The following is a 27,848-nucleotide window of genomic DNA, read 5'->3' as shown; positions in this document are numbered from 1 at the left end:
TGAAGATGATTTAAGAAGAAACTTGAAATATTTGGAAAACAAAAACAGCAAAAATGAAAAAAAAAAAGTTGATACTAATAATACTAATAATAGGCTTTACGCTGAGATGCAGTTTTTTTGGAAAATATGTATGTGTTCTTAGCACAGGGGTGCCCATTATGTCGATCGCAAAGATTGTTTGGGTCGATCACGTAAACGCCACTTTGTAGGTGTCATATGACATCAGTCAGCTGACATTAAGCTCCCTTCCCGATTCGCTATTGGCAAAGATGAAGTGGTGAACAGACGTGGCAAGCTACAGACGGGAGATGCAACGTTCATCTTTATTATTCCGATTACGGATAAACTAACTCAGCGGTGAGATGCCAATATCTAAAACAAACGTTATAGTGAATTGTAGCGGCTAGTTTTGTAGATAAAAAGTGAATTGTTTGATGGCTTTGCTAAGCGTCCTGAACTCCACTGTAGAAACGCGTGTTTTCAGCACTTCTGTTTCTTAAAGTATTATTTCATGATGAATTGGAAAATGTGCCCTTTGCTGGAACCTTTTTAATATGTTGCCTTGACTTCGGCTGCATTGTTTTTTGCAGAATCATTTTCATTTCTTGTATATTTGTAATGTTTGATCGCAAATGGTAATACGTGAACTGTGTCTAATGAACACTATGTAGCTATTTGACTGACAAACTGTAGTACCGGTACACAACTATTGAGGAAATATGTGTAATTATCTTTATTGCCATATTGAATTGAATTGAATTTTGAATTACTGAATGATATCAACTACTTTGCTGACCTGTAAACTTTGAAACTGAATGTGAAATACTAATCATGAATATTTGGTATAGTAGTTTCAAAGTTTACTGATTAGATTTTATATATATGTTGTATGTTTTGCAGTAAGAGATAGATCATGTCGACTTGGAGCTTGCATGCTAAAAAAGTACATGCACCTCTGATATACATGTACAACTTACATAAATATTCCTACTTATAAATATGCTAAATATACGTATTTTCTGTATTTGTAGTAGGACGTAGATCTTTGGGATTTGGTCATTTTAAAAGTAGCTTGCAGGTTGAAAAAGTGTGAGCACCCCAGTCTTAGCATATCTACATGTGTTGCTTTACAAATTATCCAAGGGGCAAAGTTGCATCCTTTCAGTTGACCCTCGCTGGAAAAAGCTTTGCCTTACTGTCATCACTTTGTCTATGCAAAAATAAATAGCCACAGTGAATCTGACTACTAATTCATAAGTACAGTGTTCCCTCATTTATCGCGGGGGATCGGTTCCAATAAGTGAAATCCGCAAAGTAGCCAACTTCATTTTTTTAAACAATTATTTTATATGTTTTAAGGCTGTAAAACCCCTCACCATACACTTGATACACTTTTCTCAGACAGGAAATAACATTTTCTCTCAAAAAAGTTCAAACCTTCGTTTGAATTTTAATGATCAACCTTAATGATCAACACAAGAAATGATTAAGTCATTCACACATATTTCACTCCTGTGACCGTGCCTTCTCGTCCTGGCGCCGTTCCTCTGTACTGTACGAAGGAAACTGATAGTCTACAGCCAATCAGGACGCAGAAAACAATGGGCGGTGCAGACAGAGGGGGACGAGATAGGCACTCAACTTCCCACAATGCAGTTCTTCTTAAAGGGGCAGGCTTGGCCTGTGACAGCACTCATACACTGTAATTTAAAAAAAAGAAGCACTAAAAAAAATTGCGAATCCGCGAAAGGTGAATGGCGATAGAGCGAGAGAACGCTGTAATGTACACTTTCATAAAAAACTACACATATCATGTTTTGGAGGAAAACAACAACACTGCTTACTGCACAGCTAATGTATCAATCTTGAATAACAGCTGCTACATTGTAACAGTGCAGCGTGTGTGTGTGTGTGCGTGTGTGTGTGCGTGTGTGTGTGTGTGTGTGTGTGTGTGTGTGTGTGCGTGTGAGAGAGAGAGAGAGAGAGAGAGTGATGGAGGGGATGCAACAAGGGAGACCTGATTGTCACATTGATTAACTCTTCACTGTGACAATAAACTCTGTACCACTGGGAACCTGACATGTCTGACACACACACGCACACACACTGCACGAGCTCCCGGGGGTCCTGGTGGACGCCGCTAGCCCCACTGTGCTCCATTTCATAAAGCCATTCACTACATAATTGAAAGGGAAACTCGGGGGCGTGTTTGACCACATAATCCATTTAATGTGCTTGTGTTATGTACGTGTGTGTGTGCGTGTACGTGTGCGCGCGCGCGCGTGTGTGTGTTCAATGGACATGACCCAACACCAACAATGAGGGGCTCCATCTTACACTCTGCACACACCGGGTCACTCGGGGTTAATGAATGATTATTTCTCACTTTGTATCACAATAGGAGGCCCCCCCTCCCTAAATGGAGCATCCCCACTGGTACAGACCAGTGTGAAATATAGTACACAGTAAAGATAGAGACATAGATTTGTTCCGTGATGGAAATGAAGGCTGCAACAACGTTGTCTATTATTTATATTATTGGACATGTCTCAGTCATTTAGCATAAGAAATTAACGGAGCCTGATGTGTTTTGCATAATAAGGATAACTTTTGTTTTTACTTTAAAATATGTACAAAGTAAGTCTGTGCCCCCCACCCCAACCTTCTAAGGTTCCCTATATATTAAACACCTAGTACATCAGGGGTGCCCATTACGTCAATCGCAAGCTACCGGTAGATCGCCAAGGAAGCTTGGGTCGATCACGTAAACGTCACATTGATGATTCCTGGTTCGTTCTTGATCCCCCGCGGCGTTTCAAACTCCACACGGAGATGCAACTCTCATCTTTATTATTCTGATAAACGAATTCAGCGGTAAGATGTCTATATTTAGAACAAAAGTTATCCTTTCACTTGTAGCGGCTACTTATGTAGAAAAAAGGTTTGATGGTTTGCTTATGTGTCCTCAACTCCACTGTAGAAATGCGTGTTTTATACACTTCCGTTTCTTCAACTATTATTTCATGATGAATTTGAAAATATGCCATTGCTGAAACCTTTTCAATATGTTGCCTTGGCTTCGGCTGCATTGTCTTTTGCATAATCATGTTATATCATCAGTCATGTTTGATAGCAAATGAACGGAACGCAATACATGAACTGCGTCTCCTAATGAACGCTACGTAGCTATTTACAGATTACCAGTGTTCAGGTTATGTACTCTACATGTAACTGCTGAGGAAATGTTGAATTTTATTTTTATCAAATACTTTGCTTACCTGTAAACTTTGAAAATGTGAATGTCAGATACTAATTACTCATTAATATTTACAATAGTATTTCAAAGTTTACCGGTTAGATTTTATATATGTTATATGTTTTATAGAAAGAGGTAGATCATTTTGACTTGTAATTTGTATGCTGAAAAAGTGTGTGCACCCCTGATATACATGTCAGGGTTTCCACTACATGTAATTGATTGCAACGGTAACATGTATCAATGTATATATATGCTTTATAGATACATATATAGCTTATTATTTACGCACATATTGACCACAATTAGTTTGGAAACGATTTAAAATATCATAAAATGTTTCACTGTGCTTTATTTTGATAAGCATGCACCGGAATTGCCTGTCTGCCTTGCTGGCACGTGTGCATGTGTGACCCGATACGCGACAAGTCTTGTGTTGACTTTCACTTTGCTTCTTATTATGGGGAAAATGAACAATAGCCCGTAAAATGTGTAGTGAATTGACACATGCTAAGCCTATCTATGCCAGCGTGTGTGATCGCTCACATTTCAATCTCATTCCACTTTCTGCCATTTTTGTTTACATGCCTGGCTGGCGGCATCTAGCTAGCTCGCTAGCTAGCGTACGTCCATGAGCTACATTAATCATTGATTATCATCACAACTTTTTTAAAGTGTCACTTAACAATCTTGCTCTGTTGTTATCATTATAATACTTACGGCGTGTCTTCAAAACACTAGTTGTGTGTTGAAGCTGTGCAACAGAAACACGTAGCATGTACAGCTTTAGACAGTGACGCTATCACAGGGGTCTCCAACAGGTAGCTCGCCAGCTGATGTTGAGTAGTTCACCAAATAACATTTGCTTCACCTCTTAGTATTTTCATAAGTGTTCTATTCCAGCATGACACCAGTATTTAATGACAAATGAGCACATTGAGTGGAGATGTGCTTTGTAAATAAAGTGCAGTTTAAATGTTGGCAGTGCTCTCAGCAACTTTGTCATGAAATCAACAGTCATGCCATGTTCTGTTCATGATCTGCTAGTTGTTGAAATTGCTACTTGTTATTTAAAAAAATTGCAGACCCAGCAGCGGCACGACACAGCAGCGACAATCCGCCCTCCAGTGCAGCCCACCACGACTTCAAAAGATCTTCGGGGAAACCCTGCATGTATAATGTACATAACACGTACTCATACTTATGAAATAAATATAGTAAATATATATATTTTCTATATTCATTCATTCAGATCTTTGGGACTTGGTTGTTTTAAAAGTAGCTCGCAGGCTGAAACAGTGTGAGCACCCCTGTCGTAGACAGTCGAGATTTAAGTATGTAGTCACTATGCCGGCCCTTCTGATGGCTTCTTGATCCTGTTGTAGCTCTTTGGCGGGGATTGAGGGCGTGACTTGCAATTCTCTACCAAAACCATAGGGGCAGTGTTTTGTTACATTATTTTTATGTATTTTTTTGTTACTGTTTCAATTCTATGCTACTAAAATTATTACATTTTTCCTGATAATATGATCAGTTTCTTATTAAACAAGTCAAAATCTTTGTTGTCTTGCATTGTCATCTGCATCTGAACGGATGATCCATCTTCCTAGCAAGGAGATATGCAGGTTATTAGCATTCCGACACATGTGAACATGTCCACATTTATCAGATGTGTGAAACCATCCTTGAAACGGTGACAGCCCCTCATAGAAAATGAATGATGTTTTGAAAAAAAAGGCAAATTCAGGCCCAGAGGTCTCACGAGCGAGAGAAACTACGCGACGAGAGATAAATCAGCCCTGAGCTATTGTTTTTCTGAGCTCCTATTTGAAGTCGGAGGCCACTTCCCGTGCACGGCACTCTGTAAATCACTTAGCGCATCAAAGAGCTCCAATGTGCCCCTGTTCAACAATGGCGGGGGTCATGCCAACATGCGAAACATGACAAGGATGCAGACCCGGAGAAGGTCTTCCTCTGCTGAGGTGATGACAATTGCAGCCAAGATTTACAACTTGACCCAGGGGCACGACAACGGAATCAGCACAGGAAATACGGGAGATCATTCGCATGATGGTGATGTGCGTGCTCAAGGAAAGTTTATTACTTGTCTTGCTGTTATGTTGACTTGTGATATTCAGGAACAGAACGAAGTGATACTTTGTCAGATTCTTCGGCTTGGATATTTTATTAGGTGCAGGTGTCAAAGACCTATAAAGACGTATAAAGCAACTACCAATTCATGTTTTTATTCTTCCACGTTCAGTGCTGTTGTGTGTCAGGGTGGGGCGGATTGTTATTCAGTTATTATTTTGGCCTTGGAAGTCTCTGAAGGAAACGTGTTTTCGCACAGTCGTTCCTCCGCAAACAGACGTGCCTGAGTCATGCTGTCAAAAAAGCCTGCCAATCCGCTCTCACCTATTTGTCAGGCAGCTGACGTCAAGACGGGAAATTACTGGCCTCCTGTGAACGAAGTGTGGCAGCAGCCGGGTCCCCGGTGTCTTGTAGGTCCAAAAGCCATGCGAACAGGAAGGCCCAGGGGCTGCAGACTACCAACTGCTACCTTCCCTTCACTTTGTGCAGGCCCTGCAAGGCTGCGTAGTGGTGAGACTCAAGGCCAACAACGCGCCCACGCTCATTTCCTCTCATGTGGAAGCGGGGCACTAATACGTCCGAGCGGAAACGGGGCCCAGTTAGACATATGAGGGTGGCGACGGGACTATTTCAGCTTGAATGGAAGCCGCTGTTTGGTTTGTATTTTGAGAGTCAAGCATTCACGCTACTGAAGCATTGCTTTTAAAAATAGAGGAGCACCGACTATCAAAAGAAAAGGGTGAACTGCACCCTTTGGGTTGGGAGTGAGGTCTTGTTCTTGAGTTCGGGTATCTCGGGATCTTGTTCACGAGTGAGGGAAGGCTGGAGCATGAGCTCGACAGGCAAATCGACACAGCGCCTGGACCAATGCCGTCTCTGTACCAAAGACAGTTGAGCTGGAAGTCAAAAAATATTGATTTACCGGTCGATCTACGTTCTAACACTCACCCATGAACGCGAGCTTTGGGTAGTGACCGAAAGAACAAGATTCTGGATACAAGCAACCAAAATGAGTTTCTTCCGTAGGGTGTCTGGACACTCAGAATTAGGGTGAGGACCTCCGTCATCCGGGAGGAAGTCAGAGTCGAGCTGCTGCTCCCACACATTGAGAGGAACCAGTTGAGGTGGCTCAGGCATCTAGTCTGGATGCCTCCTGGACTCCTCCTTGGTGAGAATATCCGGGCATGCCCAACCGGGAGGAGGCCCCACGGTAGACCAATAGGACAAGCTGGAGGCATTAGGTCTCACGGCTGGCACTGGAACTGGAAGAGGTGGCCGGAGACTGAGGCTTCGCTACTGAGACTGTTGCCCTGACAACTGGGCCTGGATAAGTGGAAGAAAATGGATGGATGGATGGATGGATGGATGGATGGATGGATGGATGGATGGATGGATGGATGGATGGATAGATGGAAGGATGGATGGATGGAGAAGCACCAGCTACCCAAGTATGCTACACTCTGTAGTAGTCTTGCATCAGCTGGATTTAGGATGTACTCATGCTAGACCCTAGGTTCCCAAAGTGGGGTACACGTATCCTCAGGGGCACGCCAGTTGTAATAAGGGGTACTCAAATTCAACCCATTCAAACGGAAGGATGCCAACATCAGACTGATGAAAAGATATGTAGGATGATTACTTATTTATTTTTTATTTTATTTATCAGTGCTCATGTGAAAATGTAACCAAGCAAAATATCAAATTTTTCTTCTTAACATTGTGGATTATTTCCAGTCTTTAGGTAGCGGCAGTCATTAATTGCCTGCTAGAGGGGCGATCACATGAATTAAATGACATGTTATGCACACAAATGTAGTCGAGGGATTTGGATTATTGGTTATAAAAATAGCTCTTCAAAGCATTAAAAATAATGCAACCAATGCAACCAAATGTACTTTTCTGTTACACAGCATGGCCAACAATATTGTTTAGCTTTTGTAACAAACCTCTGTGAGTTAGCTCCCTAATCCAATAAAAGATCCATCCAATAAAGGATAAAATTGGGAAAAAAAATGGGCGTGCAAAATACTTTTAGGGTAGGACTAATCATTTGACGTGGTTGTAGATCAATTTGTGGTGTGATTTAGAATATATGACATTTTTTTTAACAAACTCACTTCAGCGTAATAGTAATTTATTGCCGGTCCCTAGTATAAACAACCAGCGGCTATAGCAGCACTTCCCGTGCGAGCAGTGGCGGAGACAGAAAATTTTCATTGGGGTGGCCAAGGTGAGACCATTACTCCCATAGGGGTGGCAATAAGTGGATACCTGAAATGTCGAGATGGCCAGTGGTGTTGCCACGGCCACCATTGGCCACCACGTAGCTCCGCCACTGTGTGCAAGCTCCCCGCACCATGACAAAGCAGTCTGGGCACAGTGAGGGGGCACTACCTCTGTAGCTACGGAGCCCAATACCCAACGTCCAATGTGAAACTAACTTCACCACGGTAGACCGCGGACATGTCTGCATGGTGGCGTTGCCTTTTCTTCTTCTTGCGGGTGGCGGGAGTCAAGTGGCAACCAGATGTGAGTGTCATTACCACACCTACTGTGTTGGCCACAGGCTCCGAGTTCCGAAGGTGATACGGCAACCAGATTGACCCTAGCTTGTGGCGGAAGCCGATATTATCCGATCTTCAAAATACAGCAAAACGGCAGCTGATCAGCTGAAGAAAGGATCGGGACATCACTAAGGAACCGCAAGGTTCCACCCCAGAGCCCGACAATGGATTCCAAATGCGAATGCGATGACGGCCACTTAAATGTTGATGATTGGGTAAGTTGAGTTTATTGGGGTACTGTTTGGCCTAATTAAAAAATCAGCAAAACAGCAAGTCTGCGAAAGGTGAACTGCGATGGAGCAAGGGAACACTGTGTTACAGTGTTTTTGCAAACCGAGAGAATGAGGATGTGTAATGTATATCATTAGTTAGCTCCTCTGTATGTTTACAAAGAAACACAGGAAAAGATCACCACTACATTAACGCCACTCTGGATCCATTCATGTGGGTGATGACATTATCCCCCATTATGCTGCACATTTCAGGCCCATCCGAGGGCGCAGTCATCTGGATCGGACCCCCCGCTCTACCTCCCCTCAGCGAATAATGAAAAAGACATCAGCAGGCGACGAGAAGGTCGCCTGCCACATTTGCTGTGACCTTGCCGTGTCTCTCTTTCCCCCAATGACAACTTTTGATGCGTCAGGGGTGGTTGATTCCCGAGTGAGGAGGACGCCTCTGGATGCGCTTGTTGCCCAGGGCGACAGCGCTGCTTTCGGGCCCCCTCCCCTTCCTCCCTTCATTGTGCTTACAGCTTTTATCCCGCTAATAAAGTTGTTACCATATTAACACTGACTTTATTTGCATAATATAATACAGCTTATGGGCCAAGCGGTTAGCATATTGGCCACACAGTCAGGCGATCGGGAAGACCTGGGCTCGAATCTCTGCTTGGGCATCTCTGTGTGGAGTTTGCATGTTCTCCCGTGCGTGCGTGGGTTTTCTCCGGGTACTCCGGTTTCCTCCTACATTCCAAAAACATGCATGTTAGGTTAATCGGCAGCTCTAAATTGTCCATTGTGAGCCTGAATGATTGTTTGTCTATATGTGCCCTGCGATTGGCTGGCGACCAGTCCTCTCGCCCGAAGTCAGCTGGGATCGACTCCAGCATACCTCAGCGACCTTAATTAGGATATGCGGCATAGAAAATGGATGGATGGAATACAGCTTATACCGCTTATACCGACATCAGGGTGATACTTCATCCATTTTAGCTTGCAATACAATTAATGATTTTGATAACCTAGAATGACATGTGCAATGGTCAAAACAAAAGTTTATCGTGATTAATCAATTTCAGATCGATCGTGTCAAGTGAATTTTGAATTTTTAAGTAGGATATTTAGAAATGGAATATTTTTGTAGTTAGGGCATAGAAAAACCTGTTTATAACCTTCTAAATATGACTTTCTACATTATTAGAACCCTCTAGGCATGAAATAACACACCTATGATCACATTTGTGCTCCTATTACCTAATATAGTAGACATACAGTAATTCAGACGTAATATTATTACACTTTCAAATTCAGTCTAATAACTTCTCATAGACGGCATCATGACAAACACACTCACCCTCCATGACACATCACACACTCACAGAGCACAATAAGAGTTGCACAACACTTACATATGACTGATGGAAAAATACTGAGAGAAGAGGCAGACATAATAATAATTACAATTATTGTTATTATTATATCAACAGTCCAATGGCACGTTTTGTCAGTGAGGCATAGCAGCAAAGCAGCATATCATGCATTTTCTTGGTAAGAAATTTTCACCTTAATAGCCTTTGTGTGCTCATAATACATGCCTTATCATGTGGTAAGGTCCGGTGAATTATGAATGAAGAGAAGTGCAGGTTGGTTTGGGTGGGGTGAGGCAGCTATTTAGACTCAAAATCAGTAAGTTTCCGCCAGGTTTTTACATCACCCTGCAGTAAAACCTGCCGACAGTAGAGAAGAAGTGTGCGTTTCCTTGTGGCTTTTTGTAGTTTGAGGACATTGTCCGATAACCAGGAGCTGCCTTACCCTTTGTTTGCACCAAGAGTTAGACTTTACCTGTCAGTCACGTCCACTGTTGACGGCGCCAGGTGACAACGTCAGCGTGAAGACTGAAACACAAAAGGGCGGTCACAAGGAGTCAAACTGGGCTAGTTTATTAGGGATGCAGTGTATTTTGAGTAAGCACTTTACATAATAAATCATAATAATCTGCAAAAGTGTTTCTGTTTATAACCTCCAAGGGCATCACGCCTGGATGAGAGAAAGACGAGGGAGAGAATGGGAGGAAGAGAGACTCCTCATCCCCGACTGGGAGTTCATCCATCATTGGAATCTGTGTGTGCTGTAATTACTGTGTCAAATAGATGGGAGTATGCCGAGCGAGTACTGTGTATTGGTCGGCATGCACTGGTATGTCTTTAAGCGGTTGGCACAAGCTGATTGCGTGTGTGTTTGTCACTGCTCTCCCGTGAACGCCCCATCTTCATAATCATGCCCTCACATACACACCACACACACACCTCATACACACCACACCACGCTCTCATCTGTCATCCATAGGCGGGCGCTGTCAGGTGGTGCTGTCATGCATTGCCAACATCAGGCCATCAGGAGAGGAAGTCTTAACTCTTTCAGCTCGGACGATTCGGGAGGATGTAGCGGTTTAAGGGATCGCTGGCAGAATGCAGATTGGCAATAATGCAATAAATAATCTGTTCCAGGGTCAACCTTTATCACCCGAACAGCCAATGTTTTAAGTCACATGGTGTAGCTTAGAAAAGGTAAACAAAAAAACAATAAATACTATTTTTTGTAAAAAAAATTTAAAAAATCTGTAAAAGTGTAAAAATAAGTCAACCACTATAAAACGTAAACAAATGTTTTATAATGAGTTACAGTGCTTGGTACGCTTGCATTTAGTTCCTCTTTTGGAATTGGTGTTGCAAAAAAATAAGCAGAAAAAGAAGAAAATGCAACCCACGTCAGCCTGACCTGTCATAGTAATCATGGCTACACGTTCCTAAAGCCAACACAGTACCAGTAGGAGGTCAGGTCCACCCCAGCATTTGCGTCCTCTCGTGTGATAAGTTATCTGAAAAATAGCCATGGTGTCTACGTGCCATATGTCTCGACCAGAGCGGCGGAGCACGAAAAGAGGTGGAAATGGCGTTTGATGCTTGGCTGCTCAATGTGGAGCAATCAAAGCGACACCGGTGAAGCACGTGAGAGGATGGTGGAGGCTTTTCTTTTCACATGGATGCACAGTTTGGTCTGTAGCAGGGATTAGCTAACTTGGCTCACCTGGTTTGAAATAAGGTGTGAAATAAGAGAACATCCTAAATAGTGAAAGCACTGTTTCATAAAAAATTTGGATTAAAAAAAATTGTGTGTGCTGTTTAGATTTTGTGTTTCAGCTCAAAAATAAACTATTACCAACGATGCAATAAAAAAGATAAGACAAGCTGTTATACTGTATATATACTTATGCTTATATACTGTATGTATTCCCATCTGTAAGTATTACTGTATAAGTAAAAGTACTGTATAAGTATTCCCATTATAACCACATAAACAGCAGATGTGTGATCACATGATCTATACTGTTAATTGGTTGTACCAAAATGAACTGAACTATTGTTTAAATTAAAAAAAAAAAAAAAAAAACAGACACAAAAAACAACAACCAACGTGGGTTAAAGGGAATCTTTCTCCATGCTTGGGTAGACTACTTCCTGTACAGTCCCTTTTAAGGTTAGAAATTTCAACCAATCAGGTTCGACCCCCTGTTTGTTGCCAGGTACGAAGTCTGCCATGTCAATCGTTAGCTGTACAGGCCTGCTGCACAATACTTTCCAAATATGGCAATTAAACTCAAACTCATGAGTCTTTTGACGAGATATATTTTACGTTGGTCCAACTAGGGCAAAACTATGCATTATGCGCACCACGATTTCAGACATTTTCGTGTATTTGAGTAGAAAATCGATTAGTGAGCGCTAGCTAGCTAGCTCGCTAACAGCGCAAGCTAACTGGTCTTCAGCGTTTTTTTTTAAACCAACCATGGCTGAAAGATGACATGGCTATACTTACCAATAATGTACTGAATACACCATGGTTGCCATGGTTATCGACGTGTATCTGCGTGGTGATGTCCTAATGGGTGGATTTGTCTCCAACTACTCAGCAGCACAGGTGAGTAAATATTTTTATATACAGTAAATGAGCTCAGCATTTGTTATTAAGTAACAAATATAGAATGAATGGTTGCTCATGAAAGTCGTGTGTGTAGGGAACAACAGTGGTTGTATTGTTTGGAGGTTTATTTGTATTATTTATTACCACTGTTTGTAGATGACGAATTCTAAAATGACGTCTTATTTATTAGCTGTACGTGAAATAACGTAGGGCTCCAATAACCAATACCCTTCTGCTAATCACAACCAAAATAATTGTTTTAGCTTCAAGGGGTTATATATTGAATTCTAACCAACATAAGAATATCGTGTTTTTTAATGTCTTACCAGTCACAACTTACAATCAGTTTGATTTTGACCTTCAGAATCATGATGGTGAAGGTCAATAAAGGCCTATTAATTGGATATACAGTGTTTCCCCTGCCACTTTATTCGGCACCCCCTGACCCTCTAGGCCGATTTTACTTTCTATATAGCATCTATGAAAGTCATTCAATTTTTATTTATCTTATTTATTAATCTCATTTACACAACAACATTTAATTCACAGACTTGACAGGGTCACACATTTGCACACCACGGTTTCCCATGCATTCATTTACTTGTGGCAGCCCGCCATGAATACATTTGGACTGCCACAGATTTTTATTTTTATTTTTAGATTGGTGCTACCTGTTCGCTCTCGCTGACAAACACATCTTAATGGGACTGTCTGTGACTGTAATTTGTCACTTCTTAACACACCTCATAAGCACATACGACAACTGACTTGACTGGTTGGGCATCGAGTTTTGAGTATCGATGGGAACCGGGATTAACTTTCAGATTCTCCCGGGATCGTTGAAATGTTTTTATTTCGATTCCTAGTTTCGATGAGCGCTTCGCCGGCACCAGTGAAGAAGAAGCAGCTAAAAAGTTTGGTTTTGGGGCTGGATCCCTGGATTTTTAAATTGCTGTGTGTGTTTAGCGGTGAGCAGATAACTTTTAAAAAACACCACAGGAAAAAAAACTTGTTGTTTTTTGACTGAGCCTTAGCTAACGTCATGTTGGACTGTATTAGCCCGCAAACTAGTTGGGTCGGTATCAACAGCGCCTCTTCTGGTTGCAGCCGAGTAGTGCATTCCCATTTTGCCTCATGGAGTATTATGGCAACCCGTACGGACAGTATCACTAAAGTAATCATAAAGTCCTAACTTAAGTGTCCAAAACATGTGAACTCTGCACGTAGCACGTAGAAAGCAACCAGCTGCTGCCTGACGCCGGTGCTGCTGACATGTCCCGGAGCAAACCACGCCAAAAAGAAAAGCAGTGTTATTAATTAACATTCCTCACTTGTCCTCATTTGTGAGCAAGCTCGGAGCGCCGCAGAACCTGATAAGCCCCAATTGTTGGCAGAACCAATTGACAGCGCTGGATGCAGCAGCTCACGGTTGCCAGGCAACCCAGATCAGCTTCCTCGCCCTCCTCCCTCCCCTCCTCCCAGGGCCGATTAGGGAAATGAAACATTCGCCGCCATATGCTGGCAGGTTGTTTGGGAATAGCCAGGCGGCCATATCAGGACACGCTGTAGCTTACATTTTACCACTTAATTACCGTCGTGACATCAAGTCGAGGAGCACACCACGGACGTTATGTAGGTGAAGATTAATCTAATTTAGGGATGTGGACGCCTCATTGTTGCCAACTTTAAAGAGGAAATGTTAGCTAGCTGTTAATAGCGTTGACACAGTCATCAAACACAGTGTGTGTGTGTGTGTGTACGTGCATGCCAAGCATGGTCCAAAAAGCCCAGAGGCTGTTTATACGAGGCGGTGCTCTGACTGGCAGACTTCTCTTAATCAGCATGCGAGTAGCAGAGGTAATTTAAAGACGCTTTGCCACTGACAAGAATTAAATTGTGTTTTGATTTTCTCATTAGCCTAATCTCAAGTGGGCCTCGTTATGGTGTAATTTCCTCGCCTTGACACGACATCTTGTTCCGGGCGATGACAGACGCTCACAGCCGCTCGGGGGCGGGGAAAGGGGGCAAGGGTGGCAGCGGCTTGGGAGAAGCGCGGGGGGCTGTTCCACGGTGACAGCTTCGAAGTTATTTGGTTGGCACCCAACCCAACCCACCCCACCCCACCCCACCCCACCCCCACCACAACACACACGCTTCCAGCCACCTCTGATGGGAGGATAGATGACGTGACGCTGCCACAGGGGGTGTTTGGGAGAGCTGGCCAGGTGCGTGTGTGCGCGTGTGTGTGCGCGCGTGTGTGTGTGTGTGTGTGTGTGTGTGTGTGTGTGTGTGTGTGTGTGTGTGTAGTGACTCTTTCAATGTGACTTTGTGGGTGAAGTAGCATTGGAACAGCCAATGTGTGCCAGGTGCAAACGTTGGGGACACATTTACAGTGACCTGCAAAATGAAGCTCGAGGGATATTTGGGTTTACAGTAGTAAATGTACTCATTCTGATTTAGTACCAATATCCATTAGTGGTGACTGCCTATTTGCATGCATTTTGCCTGTTTTCTTGATTGTCCTACAATATTGCACGTAATAAACGAGTCAGTTTGCCCTGTACTGAATCCAAGCAAAGTCTCACTGACTCACTGTTCATGCATTTTTTTTTTTAATTGACTGTGACTGCTTAAAAATCCGCCATGGGGCCAAATAAAGTTGAGTGACAGAAAATTTGATCAAGAACATGAGAAAGACTTTTGAATTCAGTCTCACCAGCATGTACAGGAAATCCCTGACAACAGTGAGTGTCATCCATTCCTCTTTATTTCGCATTGTTTGCTGCATCTAAAACTATTCGCTATTTTTTATTCATATTTTTGGGTGTCTGGATTCATTGGATTTACATTATTTCCTCTGACAAAAATTGCTTTTTGGACTTAATTAATGAGAAAAACTGAGGTTCCAGTGTATATTATATTAGCTACATTAGCGGTAGTAGTAACAGTACGCAGCCATAATCACAGATCAGTATGTGCTTCATTGTTAAGATCGCTTCATTTTTGTACAGTAAGGGAACAAAATGTAAAACATAAAACATCCTAGCTTTTGTCCAAATAGCTTTAATGAATGTTAAAATTAAGCATAAAAAGCTAGCAGGTAATTGTTGGTGATCGACCGTTAATCGTCCGGGTCGATATTATCAACTGATATTCATAATTTTGACACATATCGCCATGAAGTTGGTGATGTTGGCTCCGATGCAGCCGCGCCGCTCTGTCTGCACCGGCAAAAGTTGGCAAAAAAAATGTAGAAATGCCTGAAGCCAGGTCGGTTAGCTTAGTTTAGCAGAGCATGCTAGCGCGGCTGTGTGCGTGTGCGTGTGCGCGACTCTCGCTGTACGCACGTTGATTCTTGCACCCAGCTGTCTTAACCGTCAAGACACATTCTCAACACACACAACACACTTCCGGGCTTCAAGGTAAGAGCGCCATTTGCCGCATACTGTCTTAATTGCGTAAACGAAATCAGAGTGTCATAAAAAATATCTTCCAAATTGGAATCACATCGCTAGGTACGTCTTCCTTAACCACAAGCACAAACACTATTGCGCTATTTTTTCACCCATAGTAATATGGAATCATGATAGTTTGTGTCATTATTACGTATTTCACATTTCTGTCGCCAGTATCGGCTCCAAATATCGGTTATCGGCCTCCTTGACTGCTAAAAATCAGTATCCGCCCTGAAAAAAAAAAATGTCGGTCAATCTCTAGTGATTGTCTAACAAAAGCTGAGCTGCACTGTGTTGGTCTCTGACAGTGTGTGTCTCCAAGAAGAGCTGTTGTGTACTTTATCCGCTTTTTTGACAAACACAAACGTTGGCAGCACGAGCATAACTATGTTAAAGCGCTAACCTTACATTCACATTTTAACACCTTGCGAGGGTAGCCTATTCACTAAAGAAAAACGACTTGGTAACACTTGCAGCTCCCATGTATGTTTAACCTCCGCCAAGGAGGTTATGTTTTTGCCAGCGTTTATCGGTCTGTCAGTGTTCAAAATAACTTGAAAAGTTCTGAATGGATTTGGATGAAATTTTCAGGAATTGTCGGCAATGGGATAGAGAAGAACTCATAAAATTTCCCCAAATTTCACTTGTTTTTCTACGACAAATTATTATTACCTGCTCTACGGCCACATTTCTCAACAGATTATGACCGCTCCAAAGTCAAAATTCTCAACTCATTCGGTACTTTGTGCTATCATGCTAGGTGTTGGCATGCTAATGTTAGCATTGCTAGCATGCTAACGTTAGCAGACTAGCATTTTTAGCTATTTTAATAGGTAGACACGTATATCAACTCTTAGCACTATTACGCTAGGTCAGGGGTCACCAACGTGGTGCCCGCGGGCACCAGGTAGCCCCCCACGACGGCATGAGGTGCCCGCAAGCCTGCTTTTCATTCAGGTTTTCAGTTAATAATGAAAGAACAGTAGAAAGAAATGCATTCTGAAATACAAAATGTGAGTTGTGGACACCAGCGTTTTGTTCATGTTCTGGTAAAACAAGCATATTCGCTTTGTTTGGGTTTAAAATAAGAAAATAAATATTACAAAAATGAGTAGCTCTTGGCCATTTTCATTTTATAAAAGTAGCTCTCACAAGGAAAAACCTTGGTGACCCCTGCGCTAGGTTTTAGCATGCTAACATTAGCATATTACCGTTGCTCGCATATTAACATTAGCATAGTAGCATTATTAGCCTTTTTCATAGGTAGACACTTATATAAAGACTATCATGCCAGTTGTTAGCATGCTAACATTAGCACATTAACATTGCTAGCATTAACATAGTAGCATTTTTATCCATTTTCTTAGCCTGACACATATAAACACTTTTATAAGCACTATTATGCTATGTGTTAGCGTGTTAGCACTGCTAGCATGCTAACATACCAATGTAGGGCTAATATTTATGGTGTAAATCCAAATATGGGGGGAACTATGGCTAACTTACTCAATAAAGTTCTGAATTGATTTGGATGAAATTTTCAGGAATTGTCCGAAATGGGATATAGAATAATGGATTAAATTTTAGGGGTGTTCCGAATCATGGTCTGGATCCAGGAAATTTTTTTAAAGGATTCTTTAACATTGCGGGATAGGACCATTTTTGGCATTTGTGAATATAACTCCGCAAAAAATGGTCACAGCACTTGGAAAAATAATACAGGATAAGTTTCCAACAGGTTCTACAAAATATCAAAGGCTGATCCAGATAAGGGAATAACTCCAGATACTATGATCCACAATATGAAAAAATACGGGACATTTGGAATTTTCATCACAGGAAGACAACAGCTATAAAGATGCAACAAACACCGTTATATACTGTGCAGCCAAGACACTGTGGAATCTGGAGCGTGCCAACAGATTTGTTGTATCTTCAAAAGCTCTGGAGATACATCCAAAAGAAAACCGCCATTACAGAAAACGCGATTTGTGTGAATAACTACTGAACTAATATTGATATCATTATGGATCCAATTGCTAATTGCTCATATTTTCATGGTCAAGGAATCTTAATATGTAGACACGATAAATGTAGGACGAATATTTATGGTGTAAATCACAATATGGGGGGAGGTCCGCACTCTCTGAGTGCTTTTCTAGTTGTAGCTGTATTTTAAGATGTATGGTGAAGCCTTTTTTTGTTTGTTTGGGTTTTTTTTTTTTATAAAGTGGTGGGCATATAGCCCACATGGGGGAGTTTCATCTAGCTAGGGGTGGGTCAGAGACGGTATCATGTCCATGAGGAAGGAGGTTCTTTCTTCATGATGTCATGAGAAGACGCAACTTGTTTGAGTGCCTTTTCTCTCAAAAGTGGAGCAAAGAAGTAAGGCAGATGATAGATTTTTATCACGTTTGGTGCTCATAAACACACATTATTGTTAAAAAGTCACTTTTGCACATTAGGGGACCTTTAAGAACCTCCTCCAAGTACTAAGAAGCTTGTGTAATTGTCATGTGCCACGGCACTACACCTATCGCGTTAAAGTGGTGACATGCATGCGATATTTATGGCGTGGGCTGCCACTTGTAGATGTGGCTGCAATAAAGTCTGGAGAAGAGCGCTACAAGATGACGCTTTGTGGACACACTTGGGTGAAGTCATTGTCAACACACTAACCCTCGCGGCAGAGTGCTGGCAAAGGTGATAAATCACACTCTTTTAGTATCCCGGCTTGCAGGCTCGTCACGGCTTTCTCCTTGCGGCCCGTCTTTAGCGAGCCAAATGTGGAAGGGCTGTGACCTCGTTACCGACTGTACACCTGTTGTTGTGAATCCTGCCGCTCGTCAAGATGTTAGGAGGAGACGGGGCACCGGGAAGACAGCAGGATTGGACAAGCTGTCTCTTGGACAGGCAATTAAAATTAAATTAGAGGATGTTTTTATCATATGGATTACACTGGACATCTTCTCACCAGCACCATATATTAGCCGTCACCTTTTATCAAAGAAATCAATAGAAAGACTCCAAAATTACCATTCATTAGCACATTCATTAGGGTGTCCAAACTTTTTCCAGCGAGGGCCACATACTGACAAATGAAAGGATGCAAGTGCCACTTTGATATTTTGTGAAGTATATGTCAGGAAAAACGCTGCATCTCAGCTTTGTGATGTACAGTAGGTATTATTAGTATGAACTTTTTTGTATGCTCTTTTTTTTCCCCCATTTTTTTTTTTTGTTTAATTTTCCAAATACAGTAGACGCCCCTACAACGTAAATAATCCGTTCCGAGAACGTTTACGTTATAGGGTTTTTACGTTATACGAAGTATAACGTAAAATACATCTTCCCAACAATACATCTTCCCAAACTGACCCCTTTGGCACTTCAAAATATTCAAAGTCCACCAAATATGGTGGGAAAATATAAGAAAACGTTAGCATAAACAGAGTAGAGTAACATTCCAATATAAAATAAGGTAATGAATAAGATTACTGTAAATGAATAGAACTGAAAAACAAAAACAATCAACTAGTTTAAGGGCGACTACGATGAGGAAGGGAGGTTGAAGGGAGAAGCCTGTCTCTCACACAAACTCACGTACGCGCTGAGCCAATGAGATGAGAGCGTAAGCGGCGCCCCGATAATCAGCCAATGAGATGAGAGCGTAGGCGGTGCCCCGATAATCAGCCAATGAGAGCGTGAATCGTCAGAAGGCGTCACCAAGTGTACTTTGTTAGTCGTGGAAAATGTTTCCCTCCCTCTGTCGCGCGAGCTTTTCAAATCGAATTTCTGAACTTGCACCGACTTGACGCTTTACATTATATGGAATTTCTGACGTAATACGATGCAAAAACTTGACATAAATTCTTTGCATTCAGTGGAATTTACGTAAAAGGAGGTTTACGTTATGCGAGGTACTACTGTACTGTATTTCAACTTCTTCTAGTAATGTTTCTTCTAATGATAGTATGGCTTTATGTTCATAATATTTTCAGTTTGTTCCCACAATGTCACAAGTTTTTATGAAATCAAATTTTCCATTTAGTTTTGTTTGTTTTGCATAATATTACAATTTTAAAAGGTATTTTGTCTTTACCATTTCAATTCTGTGCTACTAAAATTATGTTTTTTTTTAAATATAACATTAGGAGTTTAATCTTATAAAATTGCGACTTTTTTTCACGGTTGAAAACCACTTTTTTAATTAATAATTTGACTTTATTCTTGTAAAATTACAGCTGTTTTCCATTTTTGTCGTGTTTTTTTTCCAACTTTTCAACTTTGTTCTTGTAAATTTTCTTTTATCACTATGACTTTATTCTTGTAACATTATAACTTTCTCCGCAATCAAATTTTCCAAAAATGACAACTTTATTTGTTCTTCTGTTTGTTTCTCATAATATTACATTTTTTTGTAATTATTTTTTTCTTTACTGTTTAAATACCATGCTAATAAAAATGATGGCATTTTTGCTGATTATAATACGAGTTTGTTCTCATAAAATTGTGACTTTTTTTCCTCATTTGAAAAGTTTTTTAAAATTAATATTTTGGCTTTATTCTCATAAAATTTTGTGTTTTTCCATTTGTCGTTTTTTTTTTATTTTCTAACTAGTTCAACTTTCCTCTTGTAAATTTTCTCTCATAATTATGACTTTATTCTTTTATCATTATAAACTTTTTATGCAATTTTAATTTCCAAAAATTACAACTTTATTCGTTTTATTTGTCATAATATTATGACTTGAAAAAAATGTCTTTTTTCTTTAATAGTTCAACATGATGCTACTAAAATGGCATTATTTGTCATCATAATATTACTCTTAATCTTTATTTATTTATATTTATTCTCCTAAAATGACAACTTTCTCTGGTTCGATTACAACTTTTCTCTTTGTAAATTTACTGCTGATTTTTCCAATTTTTTTTGTAGTTTAAATTTAGTTTAAATTATATTTTTTGAACGTGCCAATTAAAAAACAGCTGTGGGCCACATATGGCCGCCGGGCCGCACTTTGGACAGCCTTGCATTAGCAGCTGTCACGTTCGTATCTGATTTATATCCACACTTGCAACTGGTCTGACGGGGTTTTTTTTCTATTTGGGCTTCTAGGATATGCCATGATGTAAAGTCAGATGCGTGACTTGAACCACGTCGTGTAAATCCAATCTCGGTGTTGAGGTTTGAGTCATTTTTGTCTAATGTGATCCTCCTGCCTCATTAAAGCCATTTTTTCAGGTTGAGGTTGGAGCATCTGACAAGGAAGCTGTTTGTTCCTCACACTTTCATGCATCAAAGTCGTCGAAGGAAGTGCGTCCCAGTGAGGTCGCCGCCGTTTAGGCCACCGATCGAAAGCTAACAATGGTGTGACTTCATCACAGCGCCCGACGCTGCATTAGCTGTCATCGCAGCAGCCTTGGTTCCCACACATCCACGGAGAGAAGCCCAGAAGAAAAATGAGTCCTTTGACACGTTCTGGTCGGCTTTACAGAACTTCTCATCCTTCTTTAAGCACATCCTGTTTGGATGAGGGGGGTCAGGCAGACTCTGACCTCGGCGGACTCTCCCGGGCTCCTGTCAGGAACCCGACGGCAGCAGTTTTTGTATTCCTAGCTCATCCCCTGGCCTGGAATGACTATTTGCTGGTGCACAGAACAAACATCTGTGCTGTAGAAGTGTAGCTTGTTTTCCTTTGAAAAGCAGTCGATGAAATATCCCCCCACCCTCCCAATTATCTTTGGACCATCCATAATCCCAGGCTGTGAGCTTGCCTGTTTCAGTTGGTGAGCATCCCTCTCCTCGTCTAACAGCTTCAATTTACATCGAAACGAGCCTGCCTCGCGTGGCAGTGACGCAACATCTGTGCCCATCAGAATTAATTGAAATCTGTAATGTTGCGCAGCAGTGCTAATAATTCTCAGTGTTACAGCAGACTATCAGGGCTATTTAGGGGTGTTTGTTCACTTCCCCTGATGGAGACCTAACTGTTTGCCATGCTTAAAGTCGTTCAGTCATAGTCTTGCAGAAAAGACCCTTCATAAATTCACACTGTTTTTCATACATGGACACAATTTGCCTCACAATATTTTAGCATTGATGCTGATAAAGAAATACATTACCGTACATTTGTTTTTGTGAAATAGGAGAAAAACATTGTTTTTACAAAGATAATAATGCCACATTCCAATGAAGAGGAATTTCCTTGATGGACAGTGAGCAAAATTAAGGCGGGATTGTTATACTGTCGTCCCTTGCCACTTCACTCTATCACAGTTTTTCAAAAATGTATTCATGAATAAATCATGCTGTTTTGTGGTTGAATGCCGCCTATTATTAGTCAAAACATATGCATATTTAAGCAAATGCTACATATTTTTTGCCTAAATGAAGCGTTTTCAAGCATAAAATGGCTAAATGAGCTAAAATACAAATATAAGGCATTCAAAAGACGCATTGAAAAATGATGATGATGTGTAGTATTTCACACTGGTCTTTCGGTGTCAGTAATGTTACTTTAATGTCTCGGCGAGACACACAAGCGCCAGACTTGATCACCGGAACAACAGGCTTTTATAACAGGCACAATAAAAATACGCACTACTGTTGCTGCCATAACCCATGCTAAGGTGAAACACAACTCTGAACCCCCTATGTCACTTCCTGTCCGCCCCTCACTCAGCTCCCCTATGGAACACATTTATCGCACATGAGCATGAGTCTTATTTATGCCTTATTTTCTCTTATTTGTACTATATTGGGTAATAGAAGTGTAAAGGTGACGATAGGGTTTTTAGTTCATGTGTAGAGGGCTCTAATAATGTTTGAAATCAAATTTAGAAGGTCATAAACAGGTTTTCTATGCTCTAACTTAGGGCTGGGCGATCTGGACCAAAACTCATGTCCCGATATATTTAGGTTGAATATCGATATACAGTATATCCCGATATTTCTTCCGCAAATTGAGTTTAGACAAAGTCAAAGCCAAATATGCGTGTCAAGTTGTTTTATTAAAATACTTAACATGAGGACGTTTTTTTTTTTACATTTTAAAGCAGGGGTGTCAAACTCGTGCCATGGAGGGCCGACACACTGCAGGTTTTCTTTCCAACCAGTCACTAAAGCAGGTGATTTTAATGATCAACACCTTCAGTTTGAGGGAAGGAGCTCATCAATTAAATCACCTGCTGAAGAAACTGGTTGGAGAGAAAACCTGCAGCGTCTCGGCCCTCCAGGGCACGAGGTTGACACGTGTTTTAAAGTGTCATGCAAGATGCATGACAAACAATTTTAACCAAAACTTGCCGCTAAAATATAGTAGGCCATTCTCTTTTTGAAAGAAATATAGAACAAGCACAAAACATCAAAATATGAGGGACATGTTTAAAGGTCAGCAGCAACTCAAAAATACTTTAAATTGAACAATAGTAATTTTTTTTTTTTTTTTAGGTTAATATTTTTAGAAGACATATGCATGTCCTTAGTTTGTGCCAGGAACACCAACCTGTCAACTGCCTCAGGCTGAGCAACTGTCCGTTTGACTTTCTTGTACATTTGTCGTAGGGCTTCTCGTGCAAAATAATTGTGACTGGGAAGCTCACTGGACATCGCAAGTTTATTGTTTTCAGCATATTCTTAAAGCTGTTTTTTTCCACTGGTGCGGGGACCATATCTTTAGCAATATGATAGGACACCGCTTTAGTAATAGCACACCGCTTTGCGCTTTTCCTTCTCATGCAGAATGCAACAGGAAAAAGAAGCAAGCAGTGAAGCAGTGTGTTGTGGCAGGAGTGCAGCCAGTGCGCAGCTTCGCACGTTCCTCGTATTGGAGTGTTTGGCAAGTTTTAAGGTGGCGAAAAAGATTTCTAGTGCTTCTGCACTTGACAGTCACTTTTTTTTTTATTGCTAATCGGATGCTCTGAATCCAAAGTACCTCCAAATTACTGAGCCACTGCTTTATTCTTTCTGACCAGTTCTTCCACTGCAGACGCTGTCACTGTCGCTTCTTCCATTTTCGTTGAAGACTGGCTTCTGCTCAGTCTGCTCACACACAGTGCAGAGTGGTGAGTGAGACCTCCACGTCAAGATGCTAAGGGTTACGGTGCCAATTCAGTCTATATCGATATGAACTATATGCTGGTTTTTGATATCGTGCTTAAAAGAAATATCAATATATGAATAATAGCGATATATCGTCCAGCCTTACTCTAACTACCAAAATATTTCATTTATAAATAAGGAATCCTGCTTCGTGGAAATTCACTTATCACAGTTGGTTCTGGAACCAATTAACCGCAACAAACGAGGGATTACTGTGTATGAGTTTCACGTTTACGTCTCACAGCAACTATGTTGCGTTCAGGGACTGTCGAACAAAGTGCGGAATCTCAACACTTGACGAAAAACATCGATGGTGCATAAAGACTAACATGTACAAATTGTGGGCTTTTTTAACAGTGTACGCTGTATGTACCTGTATTATGTACGTATTTAGAAATTATTACCGGCTTGTGGTGGATTAAGTGTTTTTTCTGGGGGGGGCAAAAAATAATATCAATTATATTTATGTTTATGTTTAAATTCTATTTATAATTGTTATAATTCGTCTGTCTTCCGAGTAGAAATTAATATTAATACTTCTAATATTACACTATCTATTAAATGGGTGATGAACATAATGAATGCTGAATTGCGAATGTGCAGTGATCCACTGTAATAATAGTAGTACTAGTACACACTAATCAAAATCAACAGCGCCTCTGTTGGTTGCAGTCAAGTAGTGCAGTTGTTACTTCAAGATGTGATTAATGAACAATCAATTCCACCCAATAAATCAAACAATAGTTCTCAACGATCAATGGATTACAACTGGACCCCATTCTAATATTTTGACCCCTACTGAACACCTTTGTATGACATAATTTACATTTGTAGGACGACTAATGAGGGTTGCGTAGAATAATTCCCAATTTGTTTCATGGTGACCACACGGAGACTGCACCAGGATGTGACATGATGGCTTAATATAAGTGGCTTCATTTAAGGTCAGCTAATTATGCTCTCACATCATCACCATCACAGCAGTGGAAGGCCCGCGCGGTTCAGCGGAACAATTGCACGCCATTTATTTCAGCTTAATCGGCAGGCGGGGGTGGGAGCCATCATGAGAGAAAGTCAGCAAGGAGAGGATTGGAGGAGGATACAGAGCATGGGGGGAGGACTGGGGGATGGGGTGCATGGTGGGCACAGCAACTAAGGGGATTTGACTCTTAACCTAAAGTGTGCATTAGACGGGTGATGATCTGTGAAGCTGGGCCACGCTAGCGAGTCTCTTTTACGCCGTGATCTATTGGCCCGCTTTGGCTCTGGCGATCCATCACACGGAACTGGCAGTAACGGATGAGAATGATCCGCTGGAAAAACTCTCTCATTTGTCTCTGTCGCAGCCAGTGAACTAAGAGGAGACGCTAATACAGGGAGACTGCCCGCCGAGGGGATATAATTATGTCTCGCCGCTCTTCTGCTCGCTGGCTCAAGATGGAAGACGTATTAGGATGTAATAAAGCCAAAACCTCGCTTGGCTCCCTCTCCGCGTCCTGCTCCTCCCTGGATTTTATTTTCACACTTTTTTTAGCCCCCCACCACATTCTTGTTCTCTCTTATCTATTCACAGATTTGCTTTCTTTCATGATGTCTTGTAGTCACACTTGTACCTTTTTGCAGAGACGGTATTAAATTAAGAATTCATATATTTGGTAAGGCACACATTACGGTACAGTTAGTGTCTGCAAGCTGGACACTAACAAGCAAATAAATTGAATATGGAAGGCAGCAAAACAATGTCAGGCTGACTTGCTGGTGATAATATTCATCCAAGAAGGATCTTGATTCTTTCCAGATAGCAGACATTCAAGTTAGTGGCACGCCAAAGCATGTACACACACACACACACACGCACACCTCTCCCTATCTCCTCTGAGCCTCTGCAGCAGGCTTTAGGAAGGAACTACATCCATAACACAGTGGTGGTTTCCTGTCTGCAGCAGCTTTAATACACAGCAGAGCAGCTGACTCAACGAGCTGCAGATCAGCTCCACACACAGAACATGTCACTTACAATCGTCACTTACGCCCTTTCAATCCTGCTGCTTTGCTTTTTCTTTGAATTAGGGCGGGGAAATTTGAATTTCTTGGAATGAGAGCGTCTGCAGAGGATCATGAAGTTAACCTAATGCGTAACACAGTATTTTGCCATATTTTGGAAATTCACTTATCACGGTCGGGTCTGGAATCAATTAACGCGATAAACGTGACATTACTATAACTAAATGTTGGCTTTTTGATTTACATGCAGAAAACAATGCAAAATAATGATAAATGCGGAATGGTTGGGACTTATTGTTCATGCGGACTTCCTGTACATCCTGGCACACTCACAGCTTACATTGAGTCAGCAACGCGTAGGGCGGGCAGAACGATGTAGTAGAGAGCAAATGGACTACTTTGTCACGCGGAAATTTGACGAAAAACCACGTCATACGGAAACTAGGGCAAACGAAAACCAAGTTTTGGCTGTATTTTAATAGAATCGCTAGTCTGAATTCCTGTTTCAATGCTTTCAAGTTGAACAGTGCAGCCCAGAGGAGATGCTTAGCGTCGGCCTGCATTTCTAAATCAACAGTGCCTCTGATGGCTGTAGCCAAGACGTGCACGCCATTTCATCTCATTATCTCCAAGATACAATTAATCATCCATCATTTCCACTCCATGGACTGAAATCTTCTATTAATTAAATGATTAATATAGCAACCCCTAGTTGTGATTTGGCATGATATAAATAGAACTGGTGTTCAAACAAATCAGTTTGGTTCAAACAGTGCATATACAAAGATTTACTGCATTCACATGTTTTAGCACAAATAAAAAAAGTACAACGGAGAACCTGAGTTCTCGTCAGTTAGCCTGTCATCACTCAAAGGCACTTGGTAATTTATAGTGGAAACTTTTGTTTAGGAATTCTCCGAATGACGGCTTAGGATGAATTGACGGCGGATGCAAATCATTTTGTTTTGCCAGGTATGCTTGTCTCTGACTGATGTTCCGGTCAATGGGCCGCTTGGCCTGAGCGTCCAAGTACACGGGACTCGCCGCCAGGCCTCCTCTATCCCACCATCAGGCAGGAATTGCATTGCTCTCTGCGCTCCAGTTTGGATGTGGCGATAAACAGGACAGGCCAGGACAGAGCTTGGACTCGGACTGAAAAGTTGGCGGCCGAGACAGAACTGTCACCTCCCATGTAGGCATGCGTATGGACTCGCCAGCCACGTCCTCATGCAAGAAACGATATGTGGTTGGAGCTTGTAAAATGTGTGTTTAGTGTTCCCTTGAAGGAAAACTGCACTTTTTGGGGGGAATTTTCCTGTGCGTTCTAAAGATATAAAAGAGAGATATATAAAAAGATACAGTTCATGACTGTACGTGATGGGACACACCTATTCGGCCTATAAAGCCTTCTGAATAAACCTCAAAAAAACGCCAACAACGCCCTATTTACATAATGTGACCTGCATATTAACCAATCTACATTGATAGTTATTATTATTATTGTTGTTGTTATTAGCATTGTTACGCCCAAGAAGTACGTTACTGTTGTAGTGACACCTCGCCGCACCACACCGGCTAGCCACTGGCCGGTTAGCAACTAGCTTCACCACACACTCGCTCACAAGGCCTCAGGCCACTACCTAAAGGTAACGCTACATATTGGAGCTGTGGCCACTGCTGTTGTGTTTTTGTTTTTTAATTTGGAAACGTTAATGCTCGGTGTAGCTGTGGTTTCTGTGTTGCTATGTAAAATCAATGCGCCCAGGATGGAAGTTACAGCAAAATGCTATAAGTATTTCATGTTATCATGAATGTGCCTGTTACTAAATGCTCACAGCATGGATATAAAAGCATAAAACCTTGTTGGAGGTTTTTGGAGATGTTTTAATAGAAGGCTTTGTAGGCCGAATAGGTGTGTCCCATTACCTGCAGTAATAAGCTGTCTCTTTTTATCAGATTTTATATCTTTAGAACGTACAGAAAAGAGAGACGTGTGTGTTCATATCTCAGTTGAGGATTGTGGATTATGTGCAAAAAAAAAAAAGTGGTTTTCTTTTAAGACAGTTTACCTTGTAAGGGAGCAGAATTGCTGGCAGACAGGAAGTGACGCCGGGTTTCAGCGTTCAGTTTTAGCTGTTCTGGTGATCAAGACTGGTGATTGTCTCACGGAAC

At 41.4% G+C, this 27,848-nt stretch overlaps 1 long non-coding RNA gene across 1 annotated transcript in view; it reads left to right on the top strand.

The window, feature by feature from the left end:
* Nucleotides 1-11,717: 11,717 nt before the first annotated feature.
* The window catches only part of LOC129190288 (uncharacterized), a 44,993-nt gene continuing 28,862 nt past the window's right edge, over nucleotides 11,718-27,848 (top strand). The window contains exon 1 of the long non-coding RNA XR_008572972.1: nucleotides 11,718-12,110. This is a non-coding gene — a long non-coding RNA (uncharacterized LOC129190288). The remainder of the gene's footprint in view (nucleotides 12,111-27,848) is intronic.

Source organism: Dunckerocampus dactyliophorus, chromosome 11 (assembly GCF_027744805.1).
Source record: "Dunckerocampus dactyliophorus isolate RoL2022-P2 chromosome 11, RoL_Ddac_1.1, whole genome shotgun sequence".
Lineage (NCBI taxonomy): Eukaryota > Metazoa > Chordata > Actinopteri > Syngnathiformes > Syngnathidae > Dunckerocampus > Dunckerocampus dactyliophorus.
Note: the sequence above shows the minus strand (reverse complement) of the source record. Positions and strands in the feature narration are given on the sequence as shown.